The sequence below is a fragment of the Urocampus carinirostris genome, chromosome 12 (assembly GCF_059441175.1).
Source record: "Urocampus carinirostris isolate Australia breed hairy pipefish chromosome 12, RoL_Ucar_1.0, whole genome shotgun sequence".
In the NCBI taxonomy this organism is placed as follows: domain Eukaryota; kingdom Metazoa; phylum Chordata; class Actinopteri; order Syngnathiformes; family Syngnathidae; genus Urocampus; species Urocampus carinirostris.
In genome coordinates, this window is record NC_142360.1 from 18,755,864 (window position 1) to 18,774,727 (window position 18,864).

At 42.3% G+C, this 18,864-nt stretch overlaps 1 pseudogene; it reads right to left on the reverse strand.

Annotated features, from left to right (window-relative positions):
- Nucleotides 1-316: 316 nt before the first annotated feature.
- LOC148355180 (U2 spliceosomal RNA) lies at nt 317-442 on the reverse strand (annotated as a pseudogene).
- Nucleotides 443-18,864: the final 18,422 nt, after the last annotated feature.

Genomic DNA, 18,864 nt, shown 5'->3' on the forward strand with positions numbered 1-18,864 from the left:
ATAATCAAAAAGATCACAAGTCCCCTGTCACATGAAATAATGAAAAGTCCTGGAGCTGGCAGGTGCTACTGTAGTTCGCCGAGAAAGAACAGGTCCAACAAGTCAATTGTGACGAATAAGAAGCTGAAGTTTTGAGGAACCACTATTGAAACTGAGATGGGGGTTTTTAAGGGTTATTGTTCTATCTTCGTTATTCATTATCCATTATCCGTTATCGGTCAGTTCATAATACGCTACAAAGCCTAGGAGCCGGGACACTTACTCTCAGCCAAAAGGCCAAGCTAAGGTCCTAGCCCTAAAGCCTTGCTGCGATCATTGCGAATGCACCGTTCCCGGAGGTACTGCAATACCGGGCCGATGCGTGGAGTGGACAGAGCAAGCTCTTATTCCATCTCCGGATTGCAAAAATCAAAGATCATGGGAAGCCGATCATCATTGAGATCTGTCCGTGAGAGACCCGAACAAGAAAAGCCAAATATAGGTGTAGCCTCTATGGTTTTTTACCATGGTTATTTTACCAAGTTTATGTGGTAGTTTTAAATTTCACATTTGCATTTTATCGTGCATCGGATTATAGTTTACTAGACACTCCAAAAAGGAGTGGGGCATCATTGAATTTTGAACTTGCAAGGAAAACAGGAAATGACTGGACAAAAACAACCACTAGACAAGAAAATTAATTTATTTTCTAAATGTCCTTCATGGGGCCTTTATCAAATCTCTTTGATCATGAAAGCAGATCTGCCTTAAAGGGTGTTAAAATGAAAGGACAGCACCATTATTAGCCGATCGTGACGATGATGTAAATAGTCAAAACGAATGAACAGCTTTATTCAAAATAACAAACAACCCTCGCATCTTATGTAATCTCCTTTGCAGGTGTCCAATATTTAAAAACAGAAGAAAGCAGAATAAATTGTCAATGGTGTTTTCTTCAACTATTTACTTCATGGTCAGTTGAGACCAGTGGTGGGCCGTGATGGCCTAGAAAATATCTGAATCATGTGATATTAATTTTCATATGTCCATCAATACTTATTAATCATTTCCCAATTGTCTGTCAGGTTCCCTTATTTTCTTCTCCCTGGTTGCACTGCTTCCAGAAAGCTGTTGGTTTAGCCAATCAGATTCCGAGTTGGTGTCTCAATGTCACCGGTTTCACAAACTATGACGAGCTAGGATGCTCAGGGTTCAGGAACCTTTTTTTTACTCAAAGAGCCATAAAAGCAAAAAAGTTTAGATATTTTTTGAGAGACAACCACACCATATATTTTAAGACCAGATTCAAGAAAACCACCAAACCAGCCTTCCAGACCGGAGCATATTTCATCACATTTATTTCATTGTGTGTCATTTGATCATTTGATAAAATCTATGAAATAATAATGATGCCTGTTTTATATATCATGCAAATGGCCTCCCAAAGCGCTTTACAATGTTCTTCACACTTTTCCCTTTTACACACTAACTCACCGAAAACAGTGTCAGCTATGCAAGGCAACTATCTGCTATCGGAGGCATTAGGGTTTCAATGTCTTGCCCAAGGACACTTCGACATATAGAGGGGCCGGGAATTGAACATGTGACCTCTTGATCCCAAAACAAGCGCTCTACCTCCTGAGCCGCCCCAACATACAACTTGAAATCTGTCTCCCTCCCCAAGTTACTTAAGGGTTTGGAGGCTTATTTTGACTGTCATTTTGAACTGTTGGTTTTAAAACAAGGTGCAAGCAATTTTCCAAAAATGTCACAAAATCCTGCATACATCAAGGATATTGTCCTATTTACCTTCGGCGCAGACCACACTAAGGTGAGAGAACAAAAGGTTCACCTACCTCTACTGCTCACCCAATCAAATTCCTCTGAGTGGTTTGCTGGTGTTTTGGGGTGTTTCTGCCTTGTTCTGTGGGTTTTCATCTTAAGGTTTTTCAATAGTGTTTCTATTTAAAGGATTTCTTAGCGACCTACTGTTGGTGTGACTCCCTGACTGTAAACTGTAGTTGAAAATTTTCCCTATAAATAACGGACTGAACCAAAAGTTAAGTTGAGCTGCTTTTTCTAAGCATGTATCAAATTCAAATCTAATCACACAACCTAAGGCACGTCAGAGAAATGTGTAACAGTTCAACTTTCTCTCCGAGCCAGATTTACTCATTAAAAGAGCCATAGGTTTCCGGCCCTTGTCCTAGGGTCTCATGAGAGTATTTTGCTACAGGCTAAGAATCTAAAAATAAGAACATAATTTGCTGGTTGGAGCATTCACTGAAGCAGGTAGTTGCACTTGAATCGGTGAGCTCTGCGGATTAAGGACGAAAAGTATTGACGCCCCGTAAATAGTAGACAATCCATTTATAATGATTCTACCGGTCACCCAATCAACAGCAGATGAGTGCACTTACAGAATATTGAGACAAATTAGTTGATTAATACAAATAGAGGAAAGTAATTGATTGTCAGTTAATCATGAATGGAAAAATGCGATCAAATGAAATGTAGTACTTAATTTTACAAACAAGGGCACTGTCAATACAGTGTAAAAGTACTTTTCAAAAGAGAAAACTCAATGCAGCATAGCAGCAAAAGCGACTACAAACAGTCTTTGTAATACGACTTTGTAACACTAGAAAGCAGTTTAATTATTGAGGACCATTTAGGGTACCTGCTAAATATTGAGGTTTAGTAAGACCATGTAAATGATCAACCACACAAAAAACATGCTCGCAAGAACCACATAAAACTGGTTACTTCTTTAATGTCGAGAATTATAGTTCAGAATTTCCCTTTCGGATCACCTAAATTGACCAAAGCATTGATTGAGTGAATATTGCCTACATGGAAACATAGCTGGTGTCGTCAAAACAAATAAAAAGAGGCATTACATACATTTTGGGAACAGTCATTCAGTACATATACATACAGAGTACGGAAAATTGTTTACCAACCCGTGGTGATTCTTGGCCTGGAGAGGGATGGGCGCCACCAGACTGTAATTGCCCAAGGCACACCAACCAACCAACCAACCAACCAACCAACCAACCAACCAACCAACCAACCAACCAACCAACCAACCAACCAAAAAACAACCAACCAACCCACCAACCAACCAATACTAACACCCACCCACCAACCGACCAACCAACCAACCAACCAACCAACCAACCAACCAACCAACCAACCAACCAACCAACCAACCAACCAACCAACCAACCAACCAACCAAAACACCAACAACCCAACCAACCAATCAAGCAAACAACCAACCAACCAAGCAACGAACCAACCCTTGGTCTAAGTCAGAATAGAAAATGCAGTCAGAATGTCTTCAACTGTCAGAACTGAGGGATCAGGAATTCCTGCAGCCTTCTGCGCCCAAACCTTTAGATAACACTTGCTTCAAAAGCCTCAAAAGGAATTCAGAGCGAATGAGATCAATAATATTCAATTCAAACAAGTTAAGGACTCATCAAAGAGTTGCTCTTAATTGTCCCTTTTCTGTTTGGCCTTTAATGTCACAAGAACAAAATCGGTACAGAACATGTGACCGTTGACTTGAGAAAACGTCTCAGAACAGCAAATGCAATTATCATGATAGAATTCCTCTGGATAACAATCTACACTATAAATTAGAGCTATCCAAGTCAGATGACTCGTGTTATCAGGCTGTAACAACGTTTGTGAAAATCTTACGCTTCCTTTGAACTCTATCATATGTTTACAAAGGAGCCTAATTTGAGAAAATCAAATCAGAAAATCTGTTTCGACATCAACGAAGAGTTTTTTTCCGTGGTGGCTTACAGAGCCCCATCACCGTGCCAAACATTATTTTCCCTCGCTCAGTAATTATTCATGCAATAATTTGTCTTCTTCCCCCCCGGAGGGATGTGTCCTGGGTCAGGTTTTGCTGCATCCTGCGAGGGGCCTTCAAACTTTCGGAGCCACACAAAGATCTTATTCTCTTCTGTGTTGCTCTTCTTCATCACCCAGCTCCAGGCTACAGCGGATCTGCTCAAACCCTTGCATTGTCTGGCAGGGTCCCATATTCAATTTGCCTTACATAAGTCATTTCATTGAGCCGTGGCGGGAAGTCTTTTGCTGGCATTTCATCTGTGTACTCGGTTTGGAAACACATTCGAAACAAAGCAAGGCTGTCAAAGGAAAATATTGAGGATGTTACGTACATACAAGTTTTGCCGCATATGTCACTTTTTTCTTTTGTGCTCTTTGGAATTCGATTTGTCCATTCAGATTTCTACAAACGGTAATTGTAAGGGATCCAACATTTTTCTCTCAATACGTGATGTTTTGAGCACCATTAGGAATTCTGGATTTCCCCCCATCAGGAATGTCAAATGAATAGAAAAGAAGGGGGGACTAAAAGAGCCCTGTATCCACAGCATACAATTAACAATGAATAATAAAAATCCCAAATCGGATCTAACCCAACCAGAGATCCTGTGGATGATTGGTTTGTTCTGTATTGGGGTTGATGTCTGCCACTTGTCAGTTTACATCAGTTGATCCATGAGTATGCAACCATATCTGGATCTTTATCTTTGTGTTTTCAGTCATGCTTTAGCTTATCATCACTAACCATGGCAATGGTTTGTATAGTGATGGTGTTGTGGCTACACTTGAAAAAAAAACGTATATATAATCTGACACTGTCACCATCATTTTAATCAAACATCATACCTCTGTTATATTAACTAATATCAGGTGGTGTTGAATATTGGTGACAAAAATTGGACTGCAAAGTTATCCGATGTTGGCGAATTGTCAGGAACCCAATCGGGATGGTGTAGAAGACCAATGCAGAGACACAAGCTAGTTAGTACAATCAACGGTCATCCTTTGTTCAGTTCAGTACACGATTGGCAGGCAGCAGTATCTAGAATACCGGAGACAACAATCGTGATCCAAAAGGCAGGCAAAAGTTCGGTGATCCAGTAAATCCAGGCAGCGAAGGCCACAGTCCAAGTCGATTCGGAAGGGCAGGCAAGGGTATGGTACACTGGAATAACAAAGAACTGGGACAAAAGTGCTTGGGACATGATAAAAAAGGCAACAAACTAGCTCAGATCAAGGGGAGTGTTTAGATAGCGACAAGGGAGAGTCGTGATAAGAGGGAAAACCATGGAGAAATAAACACAAGTACAGTAATCCCTCGGTTATCGCAGTTAATGGGGACCAAAACAACCCGCGAAAAGTGAAAATCCCCCAAGTAGCGACGCCCCTTCAAAAATGCTTAAAAAAACATTTTTTTTTTTAAAATTATTTTATTTTATTATTATTTTTTAAACCCGCGAAGCTCTGAACCGTGAAGTAGCGAGGTCCCACTGTACTGTATGAATGCTGTGGGGTGGAAATTGGAACCAGACAGTGAGTGAACAAAATACAGTAAGAACAGAGAGAAACATGAATCTGTGTGCAGGAATGTGACACAAATCAATTTGATTAACAAAATCTGGTTTTGATTTCAAGGAAAAAAAAGTCTTTAATTAACCGAATCAAATTCTTTGATTTTGAAATTTTCCATTTGTTCGAGTTCATCATTCTTAGAAAGCACTCATTTGATAATACATTTATAAATTGAGCCATTCCTCATCGAACATCAAATAGAATCTATTTGATTAAGAGGTATAATCAGACCTAAAAATCCTGCTCAACCCACCCGTCCCGCGGGTATAAAAGCTCGAACCAGCCCGAGCCCGACCGATTAACTTGATTTACCAAGTATACCCAAATTTTCACATTTTATTGGTGAGGAGGAAGGGGGATTTTGTCCATCTTTGAAAACAACTTCCCATCCCCTGCCCCGCCGTGCACTTGCCTTCTTTGTCCGACAGTGCCTCCGAACAGCGTTTGCTCCGAACAGCGCCAAATTTTCTTTGTTAGAGGAAGGGTGATTTTGGCATTCTCCAACAAGCCCCAAACCTCTCCCTCGCCTTCTGTGTCTGATAGTGGCGCCGAACAGCGTATGAGTCGAACATGGACAGCACAGATCGGCCTTTGCAAGAACGATCGGTCTTCATGGCACCAATTGGTCATCACTGCACTGAGCGGCTGGGTTCTGCCTGGCCCAAGATCTTACCTCTGATTTTTTCACTTTAAAATGACCCATCATTGAATTGTATAGCACAAGGGTGTCCAAACTACGGTCCTCGGGCCAACTGCGGCCCGCGGGTCAGTTTTTATTGGCCCGCAGCAAATTCTGAAAACATAGTTGAATATGGCCCCCACATGGCGCTTGAGCTCAACTCTGTTGCACTTCTCAGTTACTTCTCAGTTAACTTATTTTGACACAAAATAGATTGATTGTTAATTCTAAACCCTATCAGTGCAGATAAACGTAAATTTTCCTACTAAAAATAGGTTAACAACGAAATTAGAGTAGATGGCCAGCTATCAAACTGAAAAATAAATAAAACATCCATCCATCCATCCATTATCTGCACAGCCCATCACAGCTGTCTTCGGCAGTGGGCAGGGGACACCCTGAACTGGTTGCCAGCCAGTCGCAGGGCACACAGGGACGGACATCTCACTCGCTCATTCACACCTAGGGCCAATTTGGACCGGCCAATAGACCTGCATGTTTTTGGAATGTGGGGGGAAGCCGAAGTGCCCGGACGAAACCCACGCAAGCACAGGGAGAACATGCAAACTCCGCACAGGAATGTTCGATCTCATGACCTCAGAACTGTACCGCACACGCGCTAACCACTGCCTCGCCATGCTGCCCGAAATGAAACATATTTAACAAAAGAAATATTACCACTCCTCAAACCTAGAACAAGTCCAGTAGATTTTCTTTCCTCGGTCTAACAGCATAGGAGCTACACTCAGGTATTGCTGAGGTTTGTATTCGAGACTGTATCGCTATATACAAAAAATGTAATCAACATTTGTTTCTCCTCCTGGCCCTTTCAAAAAATGTTTAAGCAAATGCGGCCCGCGACTCAAAAAGTTTGCCCACCCCTGGTATAGCACATCATGTTCCACGGTGTAAGATAGTTTTTCAAGTGACGCACTCTCTGTATATTTATAGGTCTGTAATACCATAATCTGCTGAATGTGTGAAATAGCTCACAGACCACTTTAATTATATAAAGGAGTGTTGCTAAGGAACAAGGTTCCTTTAGTCGACCCCAAAGTCGTAATTAAACATAATGGTTCATTATGTTGTACACACAACACCATCATAATTGAAAATCTATCAATATTTTGATATAGAAAATATTAAAACATTACTACTTTTGGTGTCTTTCATCAGTTAGAAATGATTAGATCTTGACAATTTGGCAAGCGCCAAAACAAGAGGCTCTCCACCAACTTTGCAACTTTGCCATGGCGACCAATTGGCGCCACCCGTGTGGCGCCAGCTGTGTCTTGTTGACATATTGGCTTTCCGTTTATTTAAGCTCAGTGCTCTCACTCTTCCTTTCTCAGTCCGTCAAAGAACCTCTGCCCCGCAAGACTTGGGTTTCGACTCGGTCCTGTTTCCTCTCGGCATTTACAGTCCGTTTATTTTTGTCTTGTTTAATATTGGTTTCCAGTTCGTTCCCATCTAGTTTGTCCTGTTTGATTTCGATATTCTGTTTTAATATCAATCCTGTCTGTCCCGTTGTTTAATATCTGTTTCCAGTTTCGTTCCCATCTAGTTTGTCCTGTTTGATTTCGATACCCTGTTTTGATATCAATCCTGTCTTTCCCGTCCGGTCCGGTATCAACCCCATCTGTCCGATATCTGCTCGGCCAATTGGTATCAATCTCATCAGCCTCTGGCTTCCTATCATTCCACGCCAGACTGCTGCCTAACATGCATGACTCCCCATTTCCTGTAAAATGAAAGGCTTGTGTGAGAAACGTCACGCATTTGGGTCCTGATCCTGCTCCAGTTCCTGACAGCTGTAACATATTCAAATACAAAACACAAAACAAATGAAATCTATGATTATTATGATTACATACGTACAATGGGTTGTGTGATCCTGAAATTTCACCCCAGATTTTTGTTTGGCAGGGAAATCATGAATATTTACAGGGTTTAAATACGTTCTACTTTAAAATATTTGCTTCCATAATATGAGTCCCCTTATTCTGGGAGGAAACATGTTTAAAGCACGTTTTAAAATACTATTTCAATACAATTAGGATTTCTTTATGGTGGGTCTGATCTGGTGATTTAATAACGTCAACTTATTTGTGGATTACAGAGACACCCAGGGTGTCAGTCGTCTACTTTCAATATATCAAGTTAAACTCTCAGTAAACATTAGGTTTTTCTCAAATACGACTTTAGTCTTCTGTAATCCTGTTACTCTCAAACTAAGGTCATCTGATGGCTAATCGCAAGAGCGTTGGGTTTGAGTTGAGCTGCTGCAGCAAACTCATTTTCTTTCTCATGCCGTCGTGCTCTAACTGAATTTTTTACGTGCAGTGGATGTAATTATGACAAAGACAATACTACATTTCACAGAAATTTTCATGCTTTATCTAATGTCCTTCCAGTTCATATATAGTGTAAAAAGCGCTGTCTGTCACGATTACTGATGTGACTGGCCTATGCTCGCTAATTTTGGCGCCAACCGCGGCAGGTTCTGATTGGCTCCCTGTCACTATTTGGGAACCTTTTTTAAAAATGGTCAAGTCTATTAGGAGATTTGAGAATATAGAGGTTTAATTTATACCATGACCCCAATGTGCAAAGTAGTGTGAAAGAATGGAAGCTTCATAAAAAATGTAAAATCATTAACACGTATCAAAACAGTGACTGTAGGAAACCAAAAGACCAGCCCTATCTTTACTCCCAAATCAGGTCTTACTTGGTCCGGGTGCTGGGGCTCTCTCTTCCTGCCTTCCTCTGCTATTAACGCCCGAGCTTCCAGCATTCAAACCTTGCTCCATTTGTTTATCAACAATCTGTACCTGACCAGAGGCTTCTTTTAACCATAGGTACAATAAGTTATTCAGACCGTTCTAGAACAAAAAGGTTTTATGTTTTTTTTTAGGTAAGATCCTTTAAGTTAATATGAACCTCCATATGCCATGATCCTGCACTCAGGGCCCGGTTTCTCTGTTTTCCTTCTCTCACTTGTCCTTACCTTATTGGGTCACTCACTTCCAGGTTCTAATTTCTATCCCACAGCTGTTGTCGCTTTTCTTGATTTCCCTCTTATCACGACTCTCCCTCTTCGCCATTCAAACACTCTTCCTTTGGCTGTCTCTTCGGTGCTGTGCTAGTTTGATGTCTTTCTCTTCACGTCCCATGCAATCTTTTCTTAGCTCTCTGTTATTCCAAAGTACCGAACCCTTGCCTGCATCCTGTATCATAAGACTGCCTGATAAACTATTGGATTGTTGTCTTCGCTGCTTAGGAATATCTGGATCACCAAACTTTTTCTATTACAATTCTTGCCTCTGGCGCACGAGATACTGTTGTCTCATTGCAAGACTTTCTGTGTAAACCTCGCCTGAATGATGGACCGTTGATTGTTCTAATCTGGGTTTCTGTATTGGACTTCAGCACCACCCCGAGTGGGCTATTGAGAACATTTTCCTTATTTAATAATGAAACTACTATTTGCTTCGTAAAACTTTAGGTCAAATTATTCCATAAAGAAGGAAAACTGAAAATGCTGGAAGACATGTCACTCTGTCACATTAAAGCACACATATTGAGTTATTTTTATTGAATATTAGTTATGACAAACTTTTACAAATCGTCCTGAATTGTTAAACATGCTAACATAGAAACTTCAAAATTTGTCCTCCAATCCAAACTACAAAACAGGAAATCTATAAAGTCTATTTTGCTGATAGACTGTGAACTTCAAGGGTAGAGCAATCTCACAATACCAACCGTGAGTTGTTTCCCTCTCTTGTGGTGATCATTAGTTACAAATGACTGAATGTCTCTGTTGTCCGACTGTTGGCAGGATCAAACTGAGAGGTTAAGCCCAGATGTATGAGTGCAGTGAGAGTGAAAGATTGGTGGGAAGAATTAAATTTTTCTTTCTTGTTTGTGTCCCTTTTACCTGATGGATGGATGATCTTTGAGAGAAATATTATTTATACTGGTTCCACAGCTGACCGTCTCCCGCCTACCTCTGTGAAGCTGTCTTAATTTAGATGACAAAAGGTCCACAGATTGCTCAAAGGAGGACGTGAGAACTGTATTGACTTTTTTCAATCGGGACTGCACACAAATAATTTGTTTTCTTTAGTTTTGCCGGACAAAAGACAGAATTGATTCCAAATTCACTTGATGAACATTCTGGGAGCTGAATTTAACAGCGTGGTAATTTTTTCAAAATGTTTAATATTGTATTTTTTTGTCAAGTCAAGTCAAGTCATATTTATTTGTATAGCCCTTAATCACAAAGAGTCTCACAGACCACAGATTATTGCAAACCACAGACTATGATTACACCATCCCCTGATCTAAAACCTACATGAGGGCAAGGAAAAACTCAAAAACCTCAACATGAGGAAAATTAAGAAACCTTAAGAAGGGACAGCACATGAGGTAATCCCCCTTCCAGGATGACCAGGCTGCGACAAATACTTACCCGAAAACACTGAAATATCCAAATAAGTCATTTCAGTAAGTATGAAGATTTGAACATACAAGCTAACTTGTGTCTTTTTTTTTCTCTCTATGTGCTTTTCAAAACATTTTGGTATACTATTACACAAAATGTTTAAAAAAAATTTTTAATGGAGGAGGATATTGAAAATTTCTTAAAAAAATCATTTTTATTCTTATATGTATTTATAAGTGCCTAAAAGTTAATTCCCTACAAAAATAACTATATTTCAACTAACGCATGTGCAATCAAATATAAAAGTGCTATTTTTTTCAAATTTTGCCAACAAGACCTTTAAACCTATTTGAGAGTATATAAAGAAACTCACAGATACTTTGAATGTTTGTTTTCAGCATATTGAAAAATACTTGTTAACTTAAATGCAAGGGTTCTGTGGTCATATTTTTGTCATGAACCAGAACAGGATCAGGCCCAAAACGTGCGATGTTTCTCACACAAGCCATTTATTTTATGGGAAATGGGGAGTCATGGATGTTAGGCAACAGTCTGACGTGAAATGATAGGAAACCAGAGGCCGACGAGATTGATATCAATTGCCCGAGTAGATGTCGGACAGATGGGGTCGATACCTGGCAGCATGGGACGGACAGGATTGGTATTGAAACAGGATATGGAAATAAACAGGAGAAACTAGACGGGAACGAAAACAGGAGAGCACAAGAAACAGGACAAAAATAGATGGGAACGAAACTAGAAACCAATATTTAACAGGACAAACTAAACAAGGACAATACCGGACGGGAAATACCAACCGAGTCAGAACCCACGTCTTGCAGGGCAGAGGTTCGATGACGGACTGACAAACGAAGAGTGAGAGCACTGAGCTTAAAAAGATGGAAAGCCAATCTGTCAATGAGCCGCAGCTGGCGTCACACGGGCAGAGCCAATTGGGCGCCATGGCAACCGAGTCAATTTAAGGATTTACACACAATTTGAGATTATAACATATATATTTTCTGTCACGGTTGCCTTGGTGACCAGTCTGCCCCGCCCCCTGGGCAACAGCTGAAAGCAGTTCCACTAATGGTGGGTCTGTATTTAAGGCTGCATGGTGGGCTCTGCGGTTGCGGGTTCATTACTACTCATTCTTCACAATCCCGGTCTGTTATGCCTTGTCCTGTTTTAGTCTGTTATGCCTTGTCCTGTTGAGTTCGTGCCGGAGGAACTCTGTATTGTTCTGTTTTGCCCCGGAGTATTGGGCGACTTTTATTTTATTAAATAAAACTTACGGATCGTCAACGCATTTGAGTTCTCCCTTCATGCCTCCTGCCTCTGTTCTGGTCCGGTCCCCTTCCACGCCACCACGCCCCGTGACAGAATGAACCCGCCAACAATTGAACTCAGCGAACGATCCCAGCGCGACTTGGGGAGAGCTGGAGTGCGCAGTTTGGCAGGCGCCTACTGAGTTGGCCTTCCCTGCCCGTTCGAACCACGGCCCCGCCCGTCGTGGCCCTTGCTGTGCCTCGAATGGGGTCCCAGGAAGAATTGACGCCTGCCTGCCCGACTCCCGTGCCGATTGCCTGCTATTCCCTCTCCCCTGCGTGCAAGTCCGACTCCGACTCCGCTGCCCGTCGGGCCAACTCCGACTCCGCTGCCCGTCGGGCCGACTCCGACTCCGCTGCCCGTCGGGCCGACTCCGACTCCCAAGCCTGCCTGTTCGACTCCCAAGCCTGCCTGTTCGACTCCCAAGCCTGCCTGTTCGACTCCCAAGCCTGCCTGTTCGACTCCCAAGCCTGCCTGTTCGACTCCCAAGCCTGCCTGTTCGACTCCCAAGCCTGCCTGTTCGACTCCCAAGCCTGCCTGTTCGACTCCCAAGCCTGCCTGTTCGACTCCCAAGCCTGCCTGTTCGACTCCCAAGCCTGCCTGTTCGACTCCCAAGCCTGCCTGTTCGACTCCCAAGCCTGCCTGTTCGACTCCCAAGCCTGCCTGTTCGACTCCCATGCCTGCCTGTTCGACTCCCATGCCTGCCTGTTCGACTCCCATGCCTGATTTTGTTCAGTCTTTCCTGTCCTGTCTTGTCTGTTCTGAATCTGTTCCCCCCTGAGTCTGACTCTTCTGAATCTGATCCCCCCCTGAGTCTGACTCTTCTGAATCTGATCCCCCCCTGAGTGCGACTCTTCTGCATCTGATCCCCCCCTGAGTGCGACTCTTCTGCATCTGATCCCCCCCTGAGTGCGACTCTTCTGCATCTGATCCCCCCCTGAGTGCGACTCTTCTGTAGAGGCCTGTCCTGTTTACCCGTTCTGATTCTGCCCTGATTTTGCCTGTCTGTTATCCCCTGTCCAGCTTGCCCGCCGGACCCCCCCCTGCCGAGCGCCGATTCCGATCCGCCCGACGCGAATGGCGCCTGCCTCTCCCCGTTCCTGCGTGTTCGGAGGAGGGAGCGGGGTTGCCCCAATCGTGAGTGTCGAACCATTCCGGGGCGTGAGGTTGTAATTTTTTCTTTTTTGGGACCTCGGGAGCTGTCCCTTAAGAGGGGGGCTCTGTCACGGTTGCCTTGGTGACCAGTCTGCCCCGCCCCCTGGGCAACAGCTGAAAGCAGTTCCACTAATGGTGGGTCTGTATTTAAGGCTGCATGGTGGGCTCTGCGGTTGCGGGTTCATTACTACTCATTCTTCACAATCCCGGTCTGTTATGCCTTGTCCTGTTTTAGTCTGTTATGCCTTGTCCTGTTGAGTTCGTGCCGGAGGAACTCTGTATTGTTCTGTTTTGCCCCGGAGTATTGGGCGACTTTTATTTTATTAAATAAAACTTACGGATCGTCAACGCATTTGAGTTCTCCCTTCATGCCTCCTGCCTCTGTTCTGGTCCGGTCCCCTTCCACGCCACCACGCCCCGTGACATTTTCTAATTTGAATAAAGCAAATATGCTATTTATTCGATAAAACTGTTAGATCCCAAGTAATTAGGTTATAGTGAGGCATATCTTAACAAAAACTCTTGACAGTGACTACAAAGTTATTCATTTATTCATGGCGCATCATTAAAAAATGTAATTATTATTAACAGAGCAGGCTGGTTTGTCCATAAGCCCTTCTACCAAGCGTGTTGCCACTGAGTCTTTACCCTCATCTCTCACTCCGCCATTAGCATCATCCCGCCACTAAATGTAATTGTCTGCTCCTAATAGACAATTAGGTTCTTTAATTTTAGACAAAATGGCACAGTGAAGAATTTCTTACCTTTGCTTGCAACGCTACTGATCTATAAATGGTTATTCCTTAGCATTTAGTGGCATTTAGGAGCCTCCTATCACAGATAACTGCAGGTCATTTGTATGTTAATGACTCCGTGACATGTACTCAAGTGAGGTGTGTAGCCGAACACCATTTTAGAGTAAAATGCTGAGGAAGAGTAAAGACCGTATAACAAAGCTTTATAGTCAACTTTAAACAATGATAAAGTAATATGATGAACTATGTCTGCAACTGGCAGCACGGCGGCGAAGCGGTTAGCACGTGTTTGGCACAGTTCTGAGGTCATGAGATCGAACCTTCTTGTGTGGAGTTTGCATGTTTTCCCCGTGCTTGTGTGGGTTTCCTCTCCGCACTCTGGTTTTCTACCACATTCTAAAAAAAAACTTGCATGTCAAGTTAATTGGCAGGTCCAAATTGTCCCTAGGTGTGAATGAGCGAGTGAGTTGTCAGTCTCTGTGTGCCCCGCGACTGGCTGGCTACCAGTTCAGGGTGTCCGTGTCTGGGTCCTCCGTCTGTTCGGGTTCTGACAGAATGTGTACTTCCAACAACATTCATTGTGTTTTGAGTATACCATCAAATGTGGGCATTAAAGCAAAAGGGTAATCATTATTAGTAATACTTTTTCAAGATTATTTTCACTGTTTTCACAAAAGCCTCTGCAGTTTGCCATGGCTGCTCATGGGCCAAATCTTTCATACTTCTACTCGAGCCCGATTTTAACCATTTTAAAATTGCAATTTTACTATAATAACTGTATTCTTTTTTGTGCGGGTGAAATTGTACTTAGTGAACAAACTGTTCCTAAGCTCAAAAAAGGCTGAGAGAAACTGTATTAAAGTATAAAAATAACCAGTTTTCCCAGAAAGCCCTGTACATTGTTTTGATCACACAGAAATCCCCATATTCAATTTAAAAAAAGCTATAGTGGTTGTGACTATTACGATTTGCTTCATTCCAAAGAGAGAAAGAAGAAAGTTGACTGAATATTCTATGCAAATGTTTGGTATTGTATTAGCATACACAGTTGTAATTAAAGCATAATTACAGAGACAAATGGTGCTGTGAAGCTCTGAGGCTTGGATCCAGAGTCTGTTTGTCAGCGGCCCCTTGCTTAGTCGACTAAAACCGGTTTATATGAAAGCAGGGCCGCCGACCGCTGCATTAATTGTTATCATTGCCTTGGAAAGCAAATAGCTGCCACGGCGCCGCTGACGGCAAGAGCGTTCAACAAGGGACTGGACAAATTAGTGCTGAAAATGAGAGTGTCGAAATTGGAGAAGGATTAGCGCAGATGATAATGAAGCAATTAAAGAGTAAGCGCTCAGCACTCAGGTGCCTTTACTGAGCTGGTTCACTCCAGCTGCTTTCAGACGCTCCAATGCAAATATATCCCCAACGGTGAGGGCAGGAAACACTCGCTTTTAATACATCACTGATGCAGTGAGCAGCAAATGCCTCCCATCCGGCTGCCACATAATGCGATGTGACAAAGTTCAATACGAACTGACAGCACAATAGCACCTGTTATGATATGAGACAACGCGGCCACTTCTCAGGCAATAAAAACAGAACTGTATTATACACAACACAGAGCAGAATTTGCATACTGAGAGCATCACAGAAAAGTGAGCAGATGTCCTTTTAACACTTGAACATAAATGGATCTGGCGAGTATTAAGTATAAATGTTTTTATATCACTTTAGAAAAAGCCAAACCATCTTAAAATTTCGCCAATGGGTGAAGTTCCACTATTCACCCCTTAGCATTATCATTGAGCTGTCTTTTTATGTCCTCATGGCACGCCACACAATTTGAAGAAAATCCAAGAATTTTATGTCCACCCGGTGGTCATGAAAATATGGTACTGATGTGAATAATAAGCGAAAATATATTAACTATCACATAAACGTCCATTTTGTCATTTTACAAAACTCGGAGGTCAAGAATTTTGCATTTATTCTTATATAACATGATGCTCACTTAGAGGGAGCTGACATAATTACTCGCCATCTTGCTGTTTTGAAGCAAGGCCAGGCAAAATATTAGAGGAAAAATGGTGTGGTTCGGTCACTGAGAGTCTCCATGTTTTGTATTCTTCCTTGTGCTTTGTAGCACTCGTTGCACTACACAATTCAGCTCGCTTTAGAGGTCAAGTATTATTGAATAAAAGAAAATTTTTTGTAATTTTACCAACATATTCTGCCAATGCAGCAAAATAGAATATTTTTCACATAGTCCAGTTCCAAAGACACGATCCAATGCAGCAGAAGGTGCAAAATGGAGAAAAAAACGTGAGCGAAAGGAATGGGGCCGTCTACAGCTCATACAGCAGTTGATGGTTAGGGGTAATAAAATCCCATTCAAAGTCAACAGTTCAGAAACTCCTTTGTCCTGCTAAAAGAGCGTTTAATTTTTAACACAAACTTGCACTTAGGTATGCATGATCTTTGGCAAAATCTCAAGACGTGTTTAAAAGGTTTTAATATATGACAGCCATGTGCTCCATTGCCGGGTAATGATGTCGGACCCTCGATCTCTCCCCCTCTTGGCTTTTCTTTCGACTTCTTTGATGGAGGAGGCTCTAATGTAAATTTAATTTGGAGTGATGTATGGTGCGAGTGGCTGACTGAACGGGTTTGGGGTTTTTGGGGAAAGAATTGGCAGCACGGCGGCTAAGTGGTTAGCGCGCAGCCCCACGGTGCAGAGGTTCAGGGTTCAAGTCCGGCTACCGTGCCTGCGTTGATTTCCACCGAGCACTCCGGTTTCCTCCCACATTCCATGCATGTCAGATCGTCCTAGCGAGTGAGTTGTCTGTCTCTGTGTGCCCTGCGACTGGCTAGAAACCGGTTCAGGGTGTCCCCTGCCCACTGGCTGAATATGGCTCTAGCACCTCTGCGACCCTACTGAGGATAAGCGCTGCAGATAATTGATGGATGGATGGATTGATGAATGGATAATGGATGGTGAGAGAAATCTGACGGGATATTAGTTTGTGGAGGACCGATACTGCCATAATTAGAATAAAATTTATAGATTACAAAATACCCACAAATATATGCCATATAAGTAATTGAACACATAAAAAGTCATGTTTTACCTAAATTTATGACATAAATATAATTTTGCCATTTATTTATGCACTTTGTAATGCATATGTTATGTATTTTTTCACAGACTGGCTGAACTTTTCGCCTATTGGTTGTTCAACAAGTGCACCAATAAACTTTAATGGCTTACGTGAAAAGCTGAACCAGTTGGACTCGCGATCTCATCTGATTAAGATTTTACTGTGACAAAAAAACACAAAAAATTACATAAAAAAGGGCAGGACAAAATACAGAATACAATTATCAAAAATATATGGTACAAAATGTACTACAAAATACGCAACAAAATATAGGACTAAATATTTGACAAAATACATGAAAAAATACATGACCAAATACACTACAAAATACAAGAAAAATAAATAACAAAAATAAAAAACAAATTACACGACAATGTAAATTCAAAATACACGTGTCATTATGATTGATTAGGATTACCTGTGGCCACTCGTTTGGCGCCAGCCGCTGCGGGCTACCTGTTGGTTCCCGGTCCTTTTAATCCCAGTCCTTTCACTCGCCTTTTGTCCGTCCATCAGCGAACCTCAGTTTCTACAAGGCAAGCACTTTGACTCTGACTCCCTTCAGTCCCGCTTTTTGCACCCGCTTTTCTACCCGTCCGTTCCTGATCTCCCCGTTTGTCTCCAGCTACGACCTTTTTTTTTACCCTGACCACATTTTCTCTCGCGTCCCGGCTTACGACCCGTTTTTGATTCCGACCACGTTTTTGCTCTCCTATCCCCGCTATCAACCTGTTTTATCCATCCTCGACATCGCCATCTCTTGCTCCGGAAGATCCACTTCTGTATTCGAACACGATCCGATTGTGTGAGCGGCTTGCTTCACGTGTCCAGCGAGCACCAGATCGCGGGCGCTGCCCTTCCTCTTTCTATCAATAAACTTGGTTAACGTTGCGCATTTGGGTCCTGATTCTGTTCTGGTCGTGACAACACGACCATATCCATGAAGGAAAAAAACATCGCGAAATACAAGACAAAAAAAATACACAAAAAATAAACAACAAAATAAATGACAAAATGCCAGACAAAATGCATGACAAATTAAATGACATAATACATTAGTTCATAAACAACATTGTACAAGACAAAATACAGGACACGATACACAACAAAATACATGGCCAAATAAACACAGAAATACATAAATTAAAAAAATTCTTATAGGGCATTCTATTTTGTTTATTAGTCCATATATTTATTTCTACATGGGGCAGGATCGGTCCTTCATATCAGACGTGAGGGACTAAGGAGTTGGTGACGGAGAGAAGGGTGGGGATTAGCGAGGTCTGGTGCATCTTTTTGGGAGGTTGCAGCAGCTGGCCTCCACTCTGCCAGCACTGTCATTCTTAAGAAGGATTAATGATGATGTACTCGGAGGCCTCCTTTTTTTTTTCTAAACCATCCACACACATCACACGTGCTCCCCTCCAAACCGCCATGCCGCATTTACCCTCGACAATGCGGAGGGGAGGGATGCTTGCTTTTGCTTTCAAACAAGAGGGCAACATCTGAATGGGAGGGCGCCAAACACATTTGGTCTCACATGAGATCCGCAACCTCCCTCTTCCCTCGGCCTCCCTCCCCCTGTCACCTCCTTATCGCACTTCAAATGAAGTGGACAAACGCTAAATCAATGTTTTTAGTAGTGCTCATCACCATCTTGATCCCCTCTCATTGTTTCCTGGCAGATTGAGAGCATATTGATGGCTATGACTGTCAGGAGTGCAGCGATCAAGGTCCGACGATGTCCTCCGGGACATACGCACCATGTGAATGGTAATAAATAAGTAAATAATATTCTTACACCATTGGCAGCAATGGTTTTCTTATTTGGAAATATTGTAACTTGGTTTTCAAGAATAATATGAACATATATACAGAAATAAGCAAAATGGTTCTATCTACCAGATAGAATAGTGTGTATTATATCGAG